Here is a 20,465-nt window from a genome sequence, read left to right on the forward strand (position 1 = left end):
TTGCCTGGTGAATTGGCTAAGCATGCCGTCAGTGAGGGTACTAAGGCTGTTACCAAATACACAAGCTCCAAGTAATTTGTGCGACTGAGGAAAATATGAATAAAAGTGAAAAATGTTAACAAAAAGGCCCTTTTCAGGGCCACAAAATATAAATTAACAAAGAGATATGAAATTTCTAAGTCGATGAAAATTTTTAATTTTGTTTTGCAATTGAAACATCAATTTCGAAATTGGTCAGCACGCTAGCTAGGGCGCAATTGAAATTTTTTTATACTTATACTCAAGTATTATGGCGAAGCAAAACTGTAGAAGCGTTTAGTCAGACGTATTGGGTAAATAATTAATTGAATAAATTTTTGATCTTTTTGTTTGTATATTTTGTAGCCCTGAAAAGGGCTTATTGATAATTCAACATTAATGAATGTTGTGTCCTTGTAAATTATCACAAAAAACGCAGCATATTTATTTTTTAGCTGATGCCTTTTTTGTGGTTGGCTTTTTAGTTGCAGCCTTTTTTGGTTTGGCAGCAGTTGCTTTTGTTGCCTTTGGCTTAGCGCTGGCAGATTTCGACTTGGTTGGTTTGGCTTTAACGGCGCCAGTCTTTTTTGCGTCTTTAGCCTTAGATTTCTCACTTTTCTTTTTTTCGGCGGTTTTCTTAGTGGCAACAGCTTTTTTCACTTTTTTCTCACCACTTGCCTTTTTGACACCACTCGACGATTTTTTCTTTAATGTTGCACTATCTTTTTTGGCTTTTGATTTATCAACCGATTTCACAGATTTTGACTTACCATCACTAGATTTAGTGGCTGCAGCTGATAATTTAAATGAACCAGATGCCCCCTTTCCTTTGGTTTGAATCAATTTTCCACTAGTAACAGCCGATTTCAAATAGCGCTTAATAAATGGTGCCAATTTTTGGGCGTCACATTTATATGTTGCACTAATATATTTCTTAATTGCCAAAAGTGATGAGCCACCACGTTCCTTCAAATTCTTAATGGATGCATCTACCATTTGTTGAGTTGGTGGATGAGTGGGAGCAACCGATGGTTTTTTGGGTTTAGTTGCTTTTTTAGCAGCAACTTTCTTCTCAGCAACAGCAGCAGAAGCAGCTACTGGTGAGCTAACATTTGCAACAGCGATTGTGTCAGACATCTTCACTTAATTATTTTATTTAAATGTTTATTAACACTTGAAAATATATCAATATTAAGCACACAAAGCACAAACTCACTATTTATACTTTTTTATACGAGCGCAAAGAAAACGATACTCTGTTTAAAATTTGAGAAGCGCAGCGAAAAGATGGATGACAAATATTCCCATTTCAGTGCTACGTACCATTTACATTTGATAAACTTTTCATTTCAATAAATTAATTAAAATTCAGATATTAAAGGTATTGCAAATATTCATATAAAATTAGATAGCTGAAATGTGCTAGTTTAATATATGAGTTCATTTAAATTAATGAATTTCATATTTTCGGAGTGTCAGGGATTTTAATCAAAACTTTGTACTGATAATATCGAATTTTTTCTCAATAAAGTGAATTTTCTTAAAATATATTTGTACTAATCAAAATTTTCATTCAAATATATAAAATATATTATATTAGAAATCAAAAAAACTTATCTTCGTTAAGTTTTAACAACAATATTTTATTTTAAAAAATATTTAAATGTTTCTATTGCAACACTAGAGTAACTCTATGTGGCTTCACTTGAAGGCATCTAAAGTTTGGAATTTTAGTCTGAATTGATTATTGATATTGGATGTCTACAACTTATATGTATGTATATTTAAATGACATTTCATGACATTCAAAAAAAATTCTCATTAAATGCTTATTAATTATCAATATGATTGTAATATACATATTTGAACATAATCGGACATCAGAGTCCATTTTAAGTACTATACTAGGTGGATGAGTATGAATTTGTACTACGTAGATTCCTTTTGAATTTAATATGATGAATGCTTATAAGCTTTAAATCAATAATTGATATGGTAACAAATTATAACTAATATTATTATGCACGTAAATGTATGCGCGCGTATGAAATTTTTCCATTGAGTCTATAGAAATTTTAAATTGTATTCCAAGTATTTATTCAATTAAATGCAATTTAATTAAAAAAAAAAAAAATCTATGTACATATATACATAAAATAAAAGAAAAAGTTGGATATGCCAACAACACGCGGTGTTCCCAAGCGGTCCCCCATCTAAGTACTAACCGCGCCCGACGCTGCTTAATTTCGGTGATCGGACGAGAACCGATGTATTCAGCGTGGTATGGTCGTTGGCAAATTTTGTTTGCCTAAATCGGTATAAGCATGGCTACTTTAATGTGTATACTTGCAGTTGTGAATTTGTCCTTTTTTTTTAAATGATATAAGTCGACTTAAGTAAATTTTGTTATATACTTTATAGTTTAGTGTATTCAGATACTTTTGCTACTTAAATCCGATTTTTTACAAAAATGAACTTATGCCCTTTTTGTAAAATAAGCCTGCTATTATACACATATTTATATCGCTTGGCTTGTGTCGGGGTATATTCATTTGCATGAGTTTTCATTATGCATACATACGTATGCTACTTAGTGTAAACGAACATTCATACATACATACTACATATGCATGTACATCTTAATAACATATCTTTCTTTTATGTATTGTATTAGAGAAATTTTGAAATCTTTGTTAAAAAATATTGTGGTCCTGAAAAGGACCGTTTGTTTGAATGGGTATTTATTTTGTTTTAATATGTCCGTAAAAATGAATTTAACCGCCGAAACCATACAATGTACGACCTTGCCTCTTCAATGCATATACAACATCCATAGCCGTAACTGTTTTCCTTTTAGCATGTTCAGTATATGTGACTGCATCACGGATAACATTTTCTAAAAATACTTTTAGAACACCACGAGTTTCTTCATATATTAAACCAGATATACGTTTTACGCCACCACGACGTGCTAAACGTCGAATAGCTGGCTTTGTGATACCTTGGATGTTATCACGTAAAACTTTGCGATGACGTTTGGCGCCACCTTTACCTAATCCTTTTCCACCTTTGCCACGACCAGTCATTTTTTCTATTTAGCACTTTTTTTAGCTTTCACAAGAACACTTCACTTGATCACTTCACTTCACAACTAATAGCTGGTTTACCGAAAGTAGCTGCTATTTATACAAAAATCCACAACATTGAGTGAGCTACCATTATGTGCCATAAATATTTGTATCTCATTTTAACTCGCACAATATTGCAACCCTAAAAAAATGAACATATGAAACGTTTTTATGTATTTTATTATATGTATTTTCACACATGTCAGCACTAGGTTTATTAAGTGAAGTGTTCAGTGATCAGTGTTTATTTTAAATTGTGAAAAATAAAAGTGAGAAATGGCTCGTACAAAGCAAACAGCCCGTAAATCGACTGGTGGTAAAGCGCCACGTAAACAGTTGGCCACTAAAGCTGCTCGCAAAAGTGCGCCGGCAACTGGTGGAGTGAAGAAACCGCATCGTTATCGTCCCGGTACAGTCGCTTTGCGTGAAATTCGTCGTTATCAGAAGAGTACCGAACTGTTGATTCGTAAATTGCCATTCCAACGTTTGGTACGTGAAATTGCTCAAGATTTTAAAACTGATTTACGTTTCCAGAGTTCAGCTGTGATGGCATTACAAGAAGCAAGTGAAGCATATTTAGTTGGTTTGTTCGAGGATACAAATTTGTGTGCCATTCATGCAAAACGTGTCACAATTATGCCAAAAGATATTCAATTGGCTAGACGTATACGTGGTGAACGTGCTTAATTCCATATTTTAATAAAAATAAACATTATAAACGGTCCTTTTCAGGACCACAAATTTTTTAAACAACAAAGATCAAAAATAACTGAAGCAACTATCAATTTTTATAATAATAAAATGAAAATTCGTATTCTTGCTATCTTTGATAGTAGCAGCTGTAGTTTTACCCTTAATATGGTGTGTATACCTACTCACGAGTATATACACATTTATTTGCTAAACACATATGTATGTATGTATGCACGGTTGTACCTTTGGTACGTATGAATACAAGCCACAACTTTTTGCGCCTTTGTCGAGATGCTCATGCAAACATACGTACATATATACATACAATATGTAGTATGCGCGCATACTGTACTTTTTTAATGTTGCTCAGTTTTTTTTGCTGGAAAATGATATAAGTCAACTTTTTTATGAACATTTTCAAACACTATTTTATTAATTGAAGTAGTTGTTAACGCAGATTTCGTTAAAAAAAAAAAATTTCTAAAAGTTTACTTATGCTCTTTTAAATTTTTCTTTCAAAAAATTGTTTTAAAATAGATAAATACATATATATGACAATATAATTAATCTCTTTGTATATATATTTTGTCGTCCTGAAAAGGACGGTTTTAAATATGGCGTCGTAAGAATATAAATCGACGATTACATCACTTATGCTTTCTTTTCGGTCTTCTTTGGCAAAAGTACAGCTTGAATATTTGGTAAAACACCACCTTGAGCTATGGTAACTCCAGACAATAGTTTATTCAATTCTTCATCGTTACGAATAGCCAATTGTAAATGACGTGGAATAATTCTAGTTTTTTTATTATCACGTGCAGCATTACCAGCCAATTCAAGAACTTCAGCTGCCAAATATTCCATAACAGCAGCTAAATATACTGGAGCACCGGCACCAACACGTTCAGCATAATTGCCTTTACGTAACAAACGATGAATACGACCGACAGGAAATTGAAGGCCAGCACGGTTTGAACGTGACTTTGCCTTTCCCTTTACTTTACCACCTTTACCACGACCAGACATTGTTGTTATATATTTCACTTAATACACTTTTTCACAAATACACACACTAGCTGAATAGCTTGGACACTTTATTCCCTAAACACAAATTGTGCTGCGCTTATATACTTTTTCGTTTGTACATTGAGCTACCCCAATCGCATGTTATCAAATTATTGCCAGCAATTTTTAACGAATCGTTACGAATAGCTTGAATGGTTTGTCGGAAAAAATATACTTAAAGGTGTGCATTTTAACACTTCGAAAATATTAAAAAGTGTTAGTGATAGTGAAGTGATTTTGTGAAAATTAAATATGCCTCCTAAAACTAGTGGTAAAGCAGCTAAGAAGGCCGGAAAGGCTCAGAAGAATATTACTAAAAACGACAAGAAGAAGAAGCGTAAGAGGAAGGAAAGTTATGCCATCTACATTTATAAAGTGTTGAAACAAGTGCATCCTGATACTGGTATATCGTCGAAAGCCATGAGTATCATGAACAGTTTTGTTAATGACATTTTTGAACGTATTGCTGCTGAAGCATCACGTTTAGCTCATTACAATAAACGTTCAACAATTACTAGTCGCGAAATTCAAACTGCCGTACGCCTATTGTTGCCTGGTGAATTGGCTAAGCATGCCGTCAGTGAGGGTACTAAGGCTGTTACCAAATACACAAGCTCCAAGTAATTTGTGCGACTGAGGAAAATATGAATAAAAGTGAAAAATGTTAACAAAAAGGCCCTTTTCAGGGCCACAAAATATAAATTAACAAAGAGATATGAAATTTCTAAGTCGATGAAAATTTTTAATTTTGTTTTGCAATTGAAACATCAATTTCGAAATTGGTCAGCACGCTAGCTAGGGCGCAATTGAAATTTTTTTATACTTATACTCAAGTATTATGGCGAAGCAAAACTGTAGAAGCGTTTAGTCAGACGTATTGGGTAAATAATTAATTGAATAAATTTTTGATCTTTTTGTTTGTATATTTTGTAGCCCTGAAAAGGGCTTATTGATAATTCAACATTAATGAATGTTGTGTCCTTGTAAATTATCACAAAAAACGCAGCATATTTATTTTTTAGCTGATGCCTTTTTTGTGGTTGGCTTTTTAGTTGCAGCCTTTTTTGGTTTGGCAGCAGTTGCTTTTGTTGCCTTTGGCTTAGCGCTGGCAGATTTCGACTTGGTTGGTTTGGCTTTAACGGCGCCAGTCTTTTTTGCGTCTTTAGCCTTAGATTTCTCACTTTTCTTTTTTTCGGCGGTTTTCTTAGTGGCAACAGCTTTTTTCACTTTTTTCTCACCACTTGCCTTTTTGACACCACTCGACGATTTTTTCTTTAATGTTGCACTATCTTTTTTGGCTTTTGATTTATCAACCGATTTCACAGATTTTGACTTACCATCACTAGATTTAGTGGCTGCAGCTGATAATTTAAATGAACCAGATGCCCCCTTTCCTTTGGTTTGAATCAATTTTCCACTAGTAACAGCCGATTTCAAATAGCGCTTAATAAATGGTGCCAATTTTTGGGCGTCACATTTATATGTTGCACTAATATATTTCTTAATTGCCAAAAGTGATGAGCCACCACGTTCCTTCAAATTCTTAATGGATGCATCTACCATTTGTTGAGTTGGTGGATGAGTGGGAGCAACCGATGGTTTTTTGGGTTTAGTTGCTTTTTTAGCAGCAACTTTCTTCTCAGCAACAGCAGCAGAAGCAGCTACTGGTGAGCTAACATTTGCAACAGCGATTGTGTCAGACATCTTCACTTAATTATTTTATTTAAATGTTTATTAACACTTGAAAATATATCAATATTAAGCACACAAAGCACAAACTCACTATTTATACTTTTTTATACGAGCGCAAAGAAAACGATACTCTGTTTAAAATTTGAGAAGCGCAGCGAAAAGATGGATGACAAATATTCCCATTTCAGTGCTACGTACCATTTACATTTGATAAACTTTTCATTTCAATAAATTAATTAAAATTCAGATATTAAAGGTATTGCAAATATTCATATAAAATTAGATAGCTGAAATGTGCTAGTTTAATATATGAGTTCATTTAAATTAATGGATTTCATATTTTCGGAGTGTCAGGGATTTTAATCAAAACTTTGTACTGATAATATCGAATTTTTTCTCAATAAAGTGAATTTTCTTAAAATATATTTGTACTAATCAAAATTTTCATTCAAATATATAAAATATATTATATTAGAAATCAAAAAAACTTATCTTCGTTAAGTTTTAACAACAATATTTTATTTTAAAAAATATTTAAATGTTTCTATTGCAACACTAGAGTAACTCTATGTGGCTTCACTTGAAGGCATCTAAAGTTTGGAATTTTAGTCTGAATTGATTATTGATATTGGATGTCTACAACTTATATGTATGTATATTTAAATGACATTTCATGACATTCAAAAAAAATTCTCATTAAATGCTTATTAATTATCAATATGATTGTAATATACATATTTGAACATAATCGGACATCAGAGTCCATTTTAAGTACTATACTAGGTGGATGAGTATGAATTTGTACTACGTAGATTCCTTTTGAATTTAATATGATGAATGCTTATAAGCTTTAAATCAATAATTGATATGGTAACAAATTATAACTAATATTATTATGCACGTAAATGTATGCGCGCGTATGAAATTTTTCCATTGAGTCTATAGAAATTTTAAATTGTATTCCAAGTATTTATTCAATTAAATGCAATTTAATTAAAAAAAAAAAAAATCTATGTACATATATACATAAAATAAAAGAAAAAGTTGGATATGCCAACAACACGCGGTGTTCCCAAGCGGTCCCCCATCTAAGTACTAACCGCGCCCGACGCTGCTTAATTTCGGTGATCGGACGAGAACCGATGTATTCAGCGTGGTATGGTCGTTGGCAAATTTTGTTTGCCTAAATCGGTATAAGCATGGCTACTTTAATGTGTATACTTGCAGTTGTGAATTTGTCCTTTTTTTTTAAATGATATAAGTCGACTTAAGTAAATTTTGTTATATACTTTATAGTTTAGTGTATTCAGATACTTTTGCTACTTAAATCCGATTTTTTACAAAAATGAACTTATGCCCTTTTTGTAAAATAAGCCTGCTATTATACACATATTTATATCGCTTGGCTTGTGTCGGGGTATATTCATTTGCATGAGTTTTCATTATGCATACATACGTATGCTACTTAGTGTAAACGAACATTCATACATACATACTACATATGCATGTACATCTTAATAACATATCTTTCTTTTATGTATTGTATTAGAGAAATTTTGAAATCTTTGTTAAAAAATATTGTGGTCCTGAAAAGGACCGTTTGTTTGAATGGGTATTTATTTTGTTTTAATATGTCCGTAAAAATGAATTTAACCGCCGAAACCATACAATGTACGACCTTGCCTCTTCAATGCATATACAACATCCATAGCCGTAACTGTTTTCCTTTTAGCATGTTCAGTATATGTGACTGCATCACGGATAACATTTTCTAAAAATACTTTTAGAACACCACGAGTTTCTTCATATATTAAACCAGATATACGTTTTACGCCACCACGACGTGCTAAACGTCGAATAGCTGGCTTTGTGATACCTTGGATGTTATCACGTAAAACTTTGCGATGACGTTTGGCGCCACCTTTACCTAATCCTTTTCCACCTTTGCCACGACCAGTCATTTTTTCTATTTAGCACTTTTTTTAGCTTTCACAAGAACACTTCACTTGATCACTTCACTTCACAACTAATAGCTGGTTTACCGAAAGTAGCTGCTATTTATACAAAAATCCACAACATTGAGTGAGCTACCATTATGTGCCATAAATATTTGTATCTCATTTTAACTCGCACAATATTGCAACCCTAAAAAAATGAACATATGAAACGTTTTTATGTATTTTATTATATGTATTTTCACACATGTCAGCACTAGGTTTATTAAGTGAAGTGTTCAGTGATCAGTGTTTATTTTAAATTGTGAAAAATAAAAGTGAGAAATGGCTCGTACAAAGCAAACAGCCCGTAAATCGACTGGTGGTAAAGCGCCACGTAAACAGTTGGCCACTAAAGCTGCTCGCAAAAGTGCGCCGGCAACTGGTGGAGTGAAGAAACCGCATCGTTATCGTCCCGGTACAGTCGCTTTGCGTGAAATTCGTCGTTATCAGAAGAGTACCGAACTGTTGATTCGTAAATTGCCATTCCAACGTTTGGTACGTGAAATTGCTCAAGATTTTAAAACTGATTTACGTTTCCAGAGTTCAGCTGTGATGGCATTACAAGAAGCAAGTGAAGCATATTTAGTTGGTTTGTTCGAGGATACAAATTTGTGTGCCATTCATGCAAAACGTGTCACAATTATGCCAAAAGATATTCAATTGGCTAGACGTATACGTGGTGAACGTGCTTAATTCCATATTTTAATAAAAATAAACATTATAAACGGTCCTTTTCAGGACCACAAATTTTTTAAACAACAAAGATCAAAAATAACTGAAGCAACTATCAATTTTTATAATAATAAAATGAAAATTCGTATTCTTGCTATCTTTGATAGTAGCAGCTGTAGTTTTACCCTTAATATGGTGTGTATACCTACTCACGAGTATATACACATTTATTTGCTAAACACATATGTATGTATGTATGCACGGTTGTACCTTTGGTACGTATGAATACAAGCCACAACTTTTTGCGCCTTTGTCGAGATGCTCATGCAAACATACGTACATATATACATACAATATGTAGTATGCGCGCATACTGTACTTTTTTAATGTTGCTCAGTTTTTTTTTCTGGAAAATGATATAAGTCAACTTTTTTATGAACATTTTCAAACACTATTTTATTAATTGAAGTAGTTGTTAACGCAGATTTCGTTAAAAAAAAAAAATTTCTAAAAGTTTACTTATGCTCTTTTAAATTTTTCTTTCAAAAAATTGTTTTAAAATAGATAAATACATATATATGACAATATAATTAATCTCTTTGTATATATATTTTGTCGTCCTGAAAAGGACGGTTTTAAATATGGCGTCGTAAGAATATAAATCGACGATTACATCACTTATGCTTTCTTTTCGGTCTTCTTTGGCAAAAGTACAGCTTGAATATTTGGTAAAACACCACCTTGAGCTATGGTAACTCCAGACAATAGTTTATTCAATTCTTCATCGTTACGAATAGCCAATTGTAAATGACGTGGAATAATTCTAGTTTTTTTATTATCACGTGCAGCATTACCAGCCAATTCAAGAACTTCAGCTGCCAAATATTCCATAACAGCAGCTAAATATACTGGAGCACCGGCACCAACACGTTCAGCATAATTGCCTTTACGTAACAAACGATGAATACGACCGACAGGAAATTGAAGGCCAGCACGGTTTGAACGTGACTTTGCCTTTCCCTTTACTTTACCACCTTTACCACGACCAGACATTGTTGTTATATATTTCACTTAATACACTTTTTCACAAATACACACACTAGCTGAATAGCTTGGACACTTTATTCCCTAAACACAAATTGTGCTGCGCTTATATACTTTTTCGTTTGTACATTGAGCTACCCCAATCGCATGTTATCAAATTATTGCCAGCAATTTTTAACGAATCGTTACGAATAGCTTGAATGGTTTGTCGGAAAAAATATACTTAAAGGTGTGCATTTTAACACTTAGAAAATATTAAAAAGTGTTAGTGATAGTGAAGTGATTTTGTGAAAATTAAATATGCCTCCTAAAACTAGTGGTAAAGCAGCTAAGAAGGCCGGAAAGGCTCAGAAGAATATTACTAAAAACGACAAGAAGAAGAAGCGTAAGAGGAAGGAAAGTTATGCCATCTACATTTATAAAGTGTTGAAACAAGTGCATCCTGATACTGGTATATCGTCGAAAGCCATGAGTATCATGAACAGTTTTGTTAATGACATTTTTGAACGTATTGCTGCTGAAGCATCACGTTTAGCTCATTACAATAAACGTTCAACAATTACTAGTCGCGAAATTCAAACTGCCGTACGCCTATTGTTGCCTGGTGAATTGGCTAAGCATGCCGTCAGTGAGGGTACTAAGGCTGTTACCAAATACACAAGCTCCAAGTAATTTGTGCGACTGAGGAAAATATGAATAAAAGTGAAAAATGTTAACAAAAAGGCCCTTTTCAGGGCCACAAAATATAAATTAACAAAGAGATATGAAATTTCTAAGTCGATGAAAATTTTTAATTTTGTTTTGCAATTGAAACATCAATTTCGAAATTGGTCAGCACGCTAGCTAGGGCGCAATTGAAATTTTTTTATACTTATACTCAAGTATTATGGCGAAGCAAAACTGTAGAAGCGTTTAGTCAGACGTATTGGGTAAATAATTAATTGAATAAATTTTTGATCTTTTTGTTTGTATATTTTGTAGCCCTGAAAAGGGCTTATTGATAATTCAACATTAATGAATGTTGTGTCCTTGTAAATTATCACAAAAAACGCAGCATATTTATTTTTTAGCTGATGCCTTTTTTGTGGTTGGCTTTTTAGTTGCAGCCTTTTTTGGTTTGGCAGCAGTTGCTTTTGTTGCCTTTGGCTTAGCGCTGGCAGATTTCGACTTGGTTGGTTTGGCTTTAACGGCGCCAGTCTTTTTTGCGTCTTTAGCCTTAGATTTCTCACTTTTCTTTTTTTCGGCGGTTTTCTTAGTGGCAACAGCTTTTTTCACTTTTTTCTCACCACTTGCCTTTTTGACACCACTCGACGATTTTTTCTTTAATGTTGCACTATCTTTTTTGGCTTTTGATTTATCAACCGATTTCACAGATTTTGACTTACCATCACTAGATTTAGTGGCTGCAGCTGATAATTTAAATGAACCAGATGCCCCCTTTCCTTTGGTTTGAATCAATTTTCCACTAGTAACAGCCGATTTCAAATAGCGCTTAATAAATGGTGCCAATTTTTGGGCGTCACATTTATATGTTGCACTAATATATTTCTTAATTGCCAAAAGTGATGAGCCACCACGTTCCTTCAAATTCTTAATGGATGCATCTACCATTTGTTGAGTTGGTGGATGAGTGGGAGCAACCGATGGTTTTTTGGGTTTAGTTGCTTTTTTAGCAGCAACTTTCTTCTCAGCAACAGCAGCAGAAGCAGCTACTGGTGAGCTAACATTTGCAACAGCGATTGTGTCAGACATCTTCACTTAATTATTTTATTTAAACGTTTATTAACACTTGAAAATATATCAATATTAAGCACACAAAGCACAAACTCACTATTTATACTTTTTTATACGAGCGGAAAGAAAACGATACTCTGTTTAAAATTTGAGAAGCGCAGCGAAAAGATGGATGACAAATATTCCCATTTCAGTGCTACGTACCATTTACATTTGATAAACTTTTCATTTTAATAAATTAATTAAAATTCAGATATTAAAGGTATTGCAAATATTCATATAAAATTAGATAGCTGAAATGTGCTAGTTTAATATATGAGTTCATTTAAATTGATGAATTTCATATTTTCGGAGTGTCAGGGATTTTAATCAAAACTTTGTACTGATAAAATCGAATTTTTTCTCAATAAAGTGAATTTTCTTAAAATATATTTGTACTAATCAAAATTTTCATTCAAATATATAAAATATATTATATTAGAAATCAAAAAAACTTATCTTCGTTAAGTTTTAAAAACAATATTTTATTTTAAAAAATATTTAAATGTTTCTATTGCAACACTAGAGTAACTCTATGTGGCTTCACTTGAAGGCATCTAAAGTTTGGAATTTTAGTCTGAATTGATTATTGATATTGGATGTCTACAACTTATATGTATGTATATTTAAATGACATTTCATGACATTCAAAAAAAATTCTCATTAAATGCTTATTAATTATCAATATGATTGTAATATACATATTTGAACATAATCGGACATCAGAGTCCATTTTAAGTACTATACTAGGTGGATGAGTATGAATTTGTACTACGTAGATTCCTTTTGAATTTAATATGATGAATGCTTATAAGCTTTAAATCAATAATTGATATGGTAACAAATTATAACTAATATTATTATGCACGTAAATGTATGCGCGCGTATGAAATTTTTCCATTGAGTCTATAGAAATTTTAAATTGTATTCCAAGTATTTATTCAATTAAATGCAATTTAATTAAAAAAAAAAAAAAATCTATGTACATATATACATAAAATAAAAGAAAAAGTTGGATATGCCAACAACACGCGGTGTTCCCAAGCGGTCCCCCATCTAAGTACTAACCGCGCCCGACGCTGCTTAATTTCGGTGATCGGACGAGAACCGATGTATTCAGCGTGGTATGGTCGTTGGCAAATTTTGTTTGCCTAAATCGGTATAAGCATGGCTACTTTAATGTGTATACTTGCAGTTGTGAATTTGTCCTTTTTTTTTAAATGATATAAGTCGACTTAAGTAAATTTTGTTATATACTTTATAGTTTAGTGTATTCAGATACTTTTGCTACTTAAATCCGATTTTTTACAAAAATGAACTTATGCCCTTTTTGTAAAATAAGCCTGCTATTATACACATATTTATATCGCTTGGCTTGTGTCGGGGTATATTCATTTGCATGAGTTTTCATTATGCATACATACGTATGCTACTTAGTGTAAACGAACATTCATACATACATACTACATATGCATGTACATCTTAATAACATATCTTTCTTTTATGTATTGTATTAGAGAAATTTTGAAATCTTTGTTAAAAAATATTGTGGTCCTGAAAAGGACCGTTTGTTTGAATGGGTATTTATTTTGTTTTAATATGTCCGTAAAAATGAATTTAACCGCCGAAACCATACAATGTACGACCTTGCCTCTTCAATGCATATACAACATCCATAGCCGTAACTGTTTTCCTTTTAGCATGTTCAGTATATGTGACTGCATCACGGATAACATTTTCTAAAAATACTTTTAGAACACCACGAGTTTCTTCATATATTAAACCAGATATACGTTTTACGCCACCACGACGTGCTAAACGTCGAATAGCTGGCTTTGTGATACCTTGGATGTTATCACGTAAAACTTTGCGATGACGTTTGGCGCCACCTTTACCTAATCCTTTTCCACCTTTGCCACGACCAGTCATTTTTTCTATTTAGCACTTTTTTTAGCTTTCACAAGAACACTTCACTTCACAACTAATAGCTGGTTTACCGAAAGTAGCTGCTATTTATACAAAAATCCACAACATTGAGTGAGCTACCATTATGTGCCATAAATATTTGTATCTCATTTTAACTCGCACAATATTGCAACCCTAAAAAAATGAACATATGAAACGTTTTTATGTATTTTATTATATGTATTTTCACACATGTCAGCACTAGGTTTATTAAGTGAAGTGTTCAGTGATCAGTGTTTATTTTAAATTGTGAAAAATAAAAGTGAGAAATGGCTCGTACAAAGCAAACAGCCCGTAAATCGACTGGTGGTAAAGCGCCACGTAAACAGTTGGCCACTAAAGCTGCTCGCAAAAGTGCGCCGGCAACTGGTGGAGTGAAGAAACCGCATCGTTATCGTCCCGGTACAGTCGCTTTGCGTGAAATTCGTCGTTATCAGAAGAGTACCGAACTGTTGATTCGTAAATTGCCATTCCAACGTTTGGTACGTGAAATTGCTCAAGATTTTAAAACTGATTTACGTTTCCAGAGTTCAGCTGTGATGGCATTACAAGAAGCAAGTGAAGCATATTTAGTTGGTTTGTTCGAGGATACAAATTTGTGTGCCATTCATGCAAAACGTGTCACAATTATGCCAAAAGATATTCAATTGGCTAGACGTATACGTGGTGAACGTGCTTAATTCCATATTTTAATAAAAATAAACATTATAAACGGTCCTTTTCAGGACCACAAATTTTTTAAACAACAAAGATCAAAAATAACTGAAGCAACTATCAATTTTTATAATAATAAAATGAAAATTCGTATTCTTGCTATCTTTGATAGTAGCAGCTGTAGTTTTACCCTTAATATGGTGTGTATACCTACTCACGAGTATATACACATTTATTTGCTAAACACATATGTATGTATGTATGCACGGTTGTACCTTTGGTACGTATGAATACAAGCCACAACTTTTTGCGCCTTTGTCGAGATGCTCATGCAAACATACGTACATATATACATACAATATGTAGTATGCGCGCATACTGTACTTTTTTAATGTTGCTCAGTTTTTTTTTCTGGAAAATGATATAAGTCAACTTTTTTATGAACATTTTCAAACACTATTTTATTAATTGAAGTAGTTGTTAACGCAGATTTCGTTAAAAAAAAAAAATTTCTAAAAGTTTACTTATGCTCTTTTAAATTTTTCTTTCAAAAAATTGTTTTAAAATAGATAAATACATATATATGACAATATAATTAATCTCTTTGTATATATATTTTGTCGTCCTGAAAAGGACGGTTTTAAATATGGCGTCGTAAGAATATAAATCGACGATTACATCACTTATGCTTTCTTTTCGGTCTTCTTTGGCAAAAGTACAGCTTGAATATTTGGTAAAACACCACCTTGAGCTATGGTAACTCCAGACAATAGTTTATTCAATTCTTCATCGTTACGAATAGCCAATTGTAAATGACGTGGAATAATTCTAGTTTTTTTATTATCACGTGCAGCATTACCAGCCAATTCAAGAACTTCAGCTGCCAAATATTCCATAACAGCAGCTAAATATACTGGAGCACCGGCACCAACACGTTCAGCATAATTGCCTTTACGTAACAAACGATGAATACGACCGACAGGAAATTGAAGGCCAGCACGGTTTGAACGTGACTTTGCCTTTCCCTTTACTTTACCACCTTTACCACGACCAGACATTGTTGTTATATATTTCACTTAATACACTTTTTCACAAATACACACACTAGCTGAATAGCTTGGACACTTTATTCCCTAAACACAAATTGTGCTGCGCTTATATACTTTTTCGTTTGTACATTGAGCTACCCCAATCGCATGTTATCAAATTATTGCCAGCAATTTTTAACGAATCGTTACGAATAGCTTGAATGGTTTGTCGGAAAAAATATACTTAAAGGTGTGCATTTTAACACTTAGAAAATATTAAAAAGTGTTAGTGATAGTGAAGTGATTTTGTGAAAATTAAATATGCCTCCTAAAACTAGTGGTAAAGCAGCTAAGAAGGCCGGAAAGGCTCAAAAGAATATTACTAAAAACGACAAGAAGAAGAAGCGTAAGAGGAAGGAAAGTTATGCCATCTACATTTATAAAGTGTTGAAACAAGTGCATCCTGATACTGGTATATCGTCGAAAGCCATGAGTATCATGAACAGTTTTGTTAATGACATTTTTGAACGTATTGCTGCTGAAGCATCACGTTTAGCTCATTACAATAAACGTTCAACAATTACTAGTCGCGAAATTCAAACTGCCGTACGCCTATTGTTGCCTGGTGAATTGGCTAAGCATGCCGTCAGTGAGGGTACTAAGGCTGTTACCAAATACACAAGCTCCAAGTAATTTGTGCGACTGAGGAAAATATGAATAAAAGTGAAAAATGTTAACAAAAAGGCCCTTTTCAGGGCCACAAAATATAAATTAACAAAGAGATATGAAATTTCTAAGTCGATGAAAATTTTTAATTTTGTTTTGCAATTGAAACATCAATTTCGAAATTGGTCAGCACGCTAGCTAGGGCGCAATTGAAATTTTTTTATACTTATACTCAAGTATTATGGCGAAGCAAAACTGTAGAAGCGTTTAGTCAGACGTATTGGGTAAATAATTAATTGAATAAATTTTTGATCTTTTTGTTTGTATATTTTGTAGCCCTGAAAAGGGCTTATTGATAATTCAACATTAATGAATGTTGTGTCCTTGTAAATTATCACAAAAAACGCAGCATATTTATTTTTTAGCTGATGCCTTTTTTGTGGTTGGCTTTTTAGTTGCAGCCTTTTTTGGTTTGGCAGCAGTTGCTTTTGTTGCCTTTGGCTTAGCGCTGGCAGATTTCGACTTGGTTGGTTTGGCTTTAACGGCGCCAGTCTTTTTTGCGTCTTTAGCCTTAGATTTCTCACTTTTCTTTTTTTCGGCGGTTTTCTTAGTGGCAACAGCTTTTTTCACTTTTTTCTCACCACTTGCCTTTTTGACACCACTCGACGATTTTTTCTTTAATGTTGCACTATCTTTTTTGGCTTTTGATTTATCAACCGATTTCACAGATTTTGACTTACCATCACTAGATTTAGTGGCTGCAGCTGATAATTTAAATGAACCAGATGCCCCCTTTCCTTTGGTTTGAATCAATTTTCCACTAGTAACAGCCGATTTCAAATAGCGCTTAATAAATGGTGCCAATTTTTGGGCGTCACATTTATATGTTGCACTAATATATTTCTTAATTGCCAAAAGTGATGAGCCACCACGTTCCTTCAAATTCTTAATGGATGCATCTACCATTTGTTGAGTTGGTGGATGAGTGGGAGCAACCGATGGTTTTTTGGGTTTAGTTGCTTTTTTAGCAGCAACTTTCTTCTCAGCAACAGCAGCAGAAGCAGCTACTGGTGAGCTAACATTTGCAACAGCGATTGTGTCAGACATCTTCACTTAATTATTTTATTTAAACGTTTATTAACACTTGAAAATATATCAATATTAAGCACACAAAGCACAAACTCACTATTTATACTTTTTTATACGAGCGCAAAGAAAACGATACTCTGTTTAAAATTTGAGAAGCGCAGCGAAAAGATGGATGACAAATATTCCCATTTCAGTGCTACGTACCATTTACATTTGATAAACTTTTCATTTTAATAAATTAATTAAAATTCAGATATTAAAGGTATTGCAAATATTCATATAAAATTAGATAGCTGAAATGTGCTAGTTTAATATATGAGTTCATTTAAATTGATGAATTTCATATTTTCGGAGTGTCAGGGATTTTAATCAAAACTTTGTACTGATAAAATCGAATTTTTTCTCAATAAAGTGAATTTTCTTAAAATATATTTGTACTAATCAAAATTTTCATTCAAATATATAAAATATATTATATTAGAAATCAAAAAAACTTATCTTCGTTAAGTTTTAAAAACAATATTTTATTTTAAAAAATATTTAAATGTTTCTATTGCAACACTAGAGTAACTCTATGTGGCTTCACTTGAAGGCATCTAAAGTTTGGAATTTTAGTCTGAATTGATTATTGATATTGGATGTCTACAACTTATATGTATGTATATTTAAATGACATTTCATGACATTCAAAAAAAATTCTCATTAAATGCTTATTAATTATCAATATGATTGTAATATACATATTTGAACATAATCGGACATCAGAGTCCATTTTAAGTACTATACTAGGTGGATGAGTATGAATTTGTACTACGTAGATTCCTTTTGAATTTAATATGATGAATGCTTATAAGCTTTAAATCAATAATTGATATGGTAACAAATTATAACTAATATTATTATGCACGTAAATGTATGCGCGCGTATGAAATTTTTCCATTGAGTCTATAGAAATTTTAAATTGTATTCCAAGTATTTATTCAATTAAATGCAATTTAATTAAAAAAAAAAAAAAATCTATGTACATATATACATAAAATAAAAGAAAAAGTTGGATATGCCAACAACACGCGGTGTTCCCAAGCGGTCCCCCATCTAAGTACTAACCGCGCCCGACGCTGCTTAATTTCGGTGATCGGACGAGAACCGATGTATTCAGCGTGGTATGGTCGTTGGCAAATTTTGTTTGCCTAAATCGGTATAAGCATGGCTACTTTAATGTGTATACTTGCAGTTGTGAATTTGTCCTTTTTTTTTAAATGATATAAGTCGACTTAAGTAAATTTTGTTATATACTTTATAGTTTAGTGTATTCAGATACTTTTGCTACTTAAATCCGATTTTTTACAAAAATGAACTTATGCCCTTTTTGTAAAATAAGCCTGCTATTATACACATATTTATATCGCTTGGCTTGTGTCGGGGTATATTCATTTGCATGAGTTTTCATTATGCATACATACGTATGCTACTTAGTGTAAACGAACATTCATACATACATACTACATATGCATGTACATCTTAATAACATATCTTTCTTTTATGTATTGTATTAGAGAAATTTTGAAATCTTTGTTAAAAAATATTGTGGTCCTGAAAAGGACCGTTTGTTTGAATGGGTATTTATTTTGTTTTAATATGTCCGTAAAAATGAATTTAACCGCCGAAACCATACAATGTACGACCTTGCCTCTTTAATGCATATACAACATCCATAGCCGTAACTGTTTTCCTTTTAGCATGTTCAGTATATGTGACTGCATCACGGATAACATTTTCTAAAAATACTTTTAGAACACCACGAGTTTCTTCATATATTAAACCAGATATACGTTTTACGCCACCACGACGTGCTAAACGTCGAATAGCTGGCTTTGTGATACCTTGGATGTTATCACGTAAAACTTTGCGATGACGTTTGGCGCCACCTTTACCTAATCCTTTTCCACCTTTGCCACGACCAGTCATTTTTTCTATTTAGCACTTTTTTTAGCTTTCACAAGAACACTTCACTTGATCACTTCACTTCACAACTAATAGCAGGTTTACCGAAAGTAGCTGCTATTTATACAAAAATCCACAACATTGAGTGAGCTACCATTATGTGCCATAAATATTTCTATCTCATTTTAACTCGCACAATATTGCAACCCTAAAAAAATGAACATATGAAACGTTTTTATGTATTTTATTATATGTATTTTCACACATGTCAGCACTAGGTTTATTAAGTGAAGTGTTCAGTGATCAGTGTTTATTTTAAATTGTGAAAAATAAAAGTGAGAAATGGCTCGTACAAAGCAAACAGCCCGTAAATCGACTGGTGGTAAAGCGCCACGTAAACAGTTGGCCACTAAAGCTGCTCGCAAAAGTGCGCCGGCAACTGGTGGAGTGAAGAAACCGCATCGTTATCGTCCCGGTACAGTCGCTTTGCGTGAAATTCGTCGTTATCAGAAGAGTACCGAACTGTTGATTCGTAAATTGCCATTCCAACGTTTGGTACGTGAAATTGCTCAAGATTTTAAAACTGATTTACGTTTCCAGAGTTCAGCTGTGATGGCATTACAAGAAGCAAGTGAAGCATATTTAGTTGGTTTGTTCGAGGATACAAATTTGTGTGCCATTCATGCAAAACGTGTCACAATTATGCCAAAAGATATTCAATTGGCTAGACGTATACGTGGTGAACGTGCTTAATTCCATATTTTAATAAAAATAAACATTATAAACGGTCCTTTTCAGGACCACAAATTTTTTAAACAACAAAGATCAAAAATAACTGAAGCAACTATCAATTTTTATAATAATAAAATGAAAATTCGTATTCTTGCTATCTTTGATAGTAGCAGCTGTAGTTTTACCCTTAATATGGTGTGTATACCTACTCACGAGTATATACACATTTATTTGCTAAACACATATGTATGTATGTATGCACGGTTGTACCTTTGGTACGTATGAATACAAGCCACAACTTTTTG

General features: G+C 32.9%; 4 non-coding genes across 4 annotated transcripts; all 4 read right to left on the minus strand.

The window, feature by feature from the left end:
• Window positions 1-2,194: 2,194 nt before the first annotated feature.
• On the minus strand, window positions 2,195-2,313 carry LOC137236339 (5S ribosomal RNA). Its single transcript, XR_010948383.1, has one exon. It is a non-coding gene; the product is annotated as a 5S ribosomal RNA (ribosomal RNA).
• Window positions 2,314-7,647: 5,334 nt separating this feature from the next.
• On the minus strand, window positions 7,648-7,766 carry LOC137236340 (5S ribosomal RNA). The gene has a single exon (XR_010948384.1). It is a non-coding gene; the product is annotated as a 5S ribosomal RNA (ribosomal RNA).
• A 5,335-nt stretch (window positions 7,767-13,101) lies between these two features.
• On the minus strand, window positions 13,102-13,220 carry LOC137236341 (5S ribosomal RNA). The gene has a single exon (XR_010948385.1). It is a non-coding gene; the product is annotated as a 5S ribosomal RNA (ribosomal RNA).
• A 5,322-nt stretch (window positions 13,221-18,542) lies between these two features.
• LOC137236342 (5S ribosomal RNA) lies at window positions 18,543-18,661 on the minus strand. Its single transcript, XR_010948386.1, has one exon. It is a non-coding gene; the product is annotated as a 5S ribosomal RNA (ribosomal RNA).
• Window positions 18,662-20,465: the final 1,804 nt, after the last annotated feature.

Source organism: Eurosta solidaginis, unplaced genomic scaffold (assembly GCF_040869045.1).
Source record: "Eurosta solidaginis isolate ZX-2024a unplaced genomic scaffold, ASM4086904v1 ctg00001886.1, whole genome shotgun sequence".
In the NCBI taxonomy this organism is placed as follows: domain Eukaryota; kingdom Metazoa; phylum Arthropoda; class Insecta; order Diptera; family Tephritidae; genus Eurosta; species Eurosta solidaginis.